This window comes from Marmota flaviventris, chromosome X, assembly GCF_047511675.1.
Source record: "Marmota flaviventris isolate mMarFla1 chromosome X, mMarFla1.hap1, whole genome shotgun sequence".
Classification (NCBI taxonomy): Eukaryota; Metazoa; Chordata; class Mammalia; order Rodentia; family Sciuridae; genus Marmota; species Marmota flaviventris.
Window position 1 is genome coordinate 51,419,517 of NC_092518.1, and position 2,581 is coordinate 51,422,097.

General features: G+C 41.6%; 1 pseudogene; it reads left to right on the plus strand.

Annotated features, from left to right (window-relative positions):
* Positions 1–1,064: 1,064 nt before the first annotated feature.
* LOC114081514 (aldo-keto reductase family 1 member B10 pseudogene) lies at positions 1,065–2,034 on the plus strand (annotated as a pseudogene).
* The last annotated feature ends 547 nt before the right edge of the window (positions 2,035–2,581 follow it).

Sequence of the window (2,581 nt, forward strand, 5' to 3'; positions counted from 1 at the left end):
TGTGTTAAAAAAGGCACAAGCAAAAATTTAATCAGAAAAGCAATAGAATATATACTCAAAGGGAGAGGGAGCATGGGCACTGGAAAATGAGATGCATTTTTAGGGTCTCAGGTTTCTTTTTTTTTTAGAGAGAGAGAATTTTTTTAATATTTATTTTTCAGTTTTTGGTGGACACAACATCTTTATTTTATTTTTATGTGGTGCTGAGGATCAAACCCAGCACCCCACACATGCCAGGCGAGTGCGCTACTGCTGGAGCCACATCCCCAACCCAAAGGCTTCTTCTTTTAAAGTAAATTTTGTAAATGGCAAGCATGAGATGTATGTGAGGTGGTGTCAGTCTAATGAGCTTAATACTTTTGATCACGAAGCACATAGCAGGTCACAGTGTTCTGGTTCCTAGAATCTTCAAGTTGATGTTATCTAGTTAATAGTGTTTAGACTGTGCCCATATTATAAGTTTTTAACATTACTTCTCTCTCTAGGTTTTGTTTAATCAATCTAAAAAAAAAAAAAAACATTTTGTAAACTCACAAGGTATAAAGGCACTAGTTATCTGGACTTACAGTACTCTTTTGTGCCCCCAGTACTGTGATTGAATCTGGGGGCACTCTACCAGTGAACTATAACCCCAACCAGTTTCATTCTATTTGAGACAAGTTCTCACTAAGTTGCCCAGGGCGGCCTTGAACTTGCAGTTCTCCTGCCTCAGACTCTCAAGTTGCTGGGAGGATTTACACTACTCTTCAGATTTATTAGATCTTCAGTGGATTCAGGCCTGGAGGAAAACAGGCCTGGAGGTTGAAAGTGAATTCATGGGATTTTTAGATTTAAAGTTACAGTCCCTTTTTCCTTCCCTGCCTCCTTTATATCAATCCTTATCCTACCTCAATAATTTTGAGGGCCACATTTTAAGACAGACTTTACCAACATGGGCTTTTCAGGAAATCAGGCAAGATGTTAAAGAGTATGGCAGTCATATCACATGATAAACACTTGGGAGAATAGGACAAGTTCTGCATAAAAATGACCTGGCATCACACCAGACATCTATTTGCTCTCTCAAAGCCATTTCTGCACCAACCATGGCCACCTTTGTGGAGCTCGGCACCAAAGCCAAGATGCCCATGTTGGGTCTGGGCACCTGGAAGTCTCCCCCAAACAAAGTCAAAGAAGCTGTGAAGGTGGCCATTGATGCAGGATAGCGCCACATAGACTGTGCCTACGTCTATCTGAATGAGAATGAGGGGGGAGAAGCCATCCAAGAGAAGATCCAAGAGAAGGTGGTAAAGCGGGAGGACTTCTTTATTGTGAGCAAGTTGTGGTGCACCTCCTTTGAGAGGAAGCTTGTGAAGGAAGCCTGTTGGAAGACCCTCAAGGATCTGAAACTGGACTATCTGGATGTCTGTCTTATTCATTGGCCCCAGGAATTTCAGGCTGGGAAGGACTTATTCCCCAAAGATGATAAAGGCAACAACCTCATCAGTAAAGTAACATTCTTGGATGCCTGGGAGGTCATGGAGGAGCTGGTGGATGAGGGGTTGGTGAAAGCTCTTGGCATCCTCAACTTCAACCACTTCCAAATTGAAAAGCTCTTGAATAACCCTGGACTCAAATATAAACCAGTGACTAATCAGGTTGAGTGTCACCCATACCTCAACCAAGAGAAACTGATCCAATACTGTCACTCTAAGGGCATCACTGTCACAGCTTACAGCCCCCTAGGTTCTCCAGATAGACCTTGGACCAAACCAGAAGACCCTTCACTACTGGAGGACCCTAAGATCAAGGAGATTGCTGCAAGGCACAAAAAATCCCAGGCCCAGGTTCTGATTCAGTTCCATATCCAGAGGAATGCGGTGGTGATCCCCAAGTCTGTGACACGAGAACATATTGTCGAGAACTTTCAGATTTGACTTCAAATTGAGTAATGAGGAGATGGCGACCTTACTCAGCTTCAACAGCAACTGGAGGATCTGTGTCCTGGCCGACCAGGCTCATTTGCCGGAATACTCCTACAATGCCGATTACTGAAGCTGAATCTCCTGATGAGACACCTGGTGGATTCTTTCTCTTCACTGAAGTGGAATTTTCTCTCCCTGAGGCCCATTTTAGCCAAATTTATATGAAATCATATTGTACCTGACCTTGTCAGAATCTAGGCAAAATTTTTTTAAAAAATTTATTAGTGCATTATAATTGTACAAAATGGGATTTTTAATGTTCTGATCGTCCATGCATGCAACATTAGTTGCTCAATCTCCTTCTCAGAACCTTCTTTCCTTCTCCTCCTCCCTCCCCTTAAGCAAGATTTTATTTAGATCCATATGTTGAACCAGGAAAAGACTTGTCACAGGGAAGTATGACTCAGATGAGCAAATGACTATTTCTTCCACTTATTTGATCTGAACAAATGTTTGTTAAACAACAGGGTCTCTGCTACCATTGAGGATGCAAAGATAAAAAGAATAAAAAAATAATGAAAGTTAAAAAAAAAGACCTGGCATGTGGGGAGAATTTAAAAAAAAAAAAAACAGTTTTCAGCTAGATATAGTAGTGCACAACTATAATCCCAGTGACT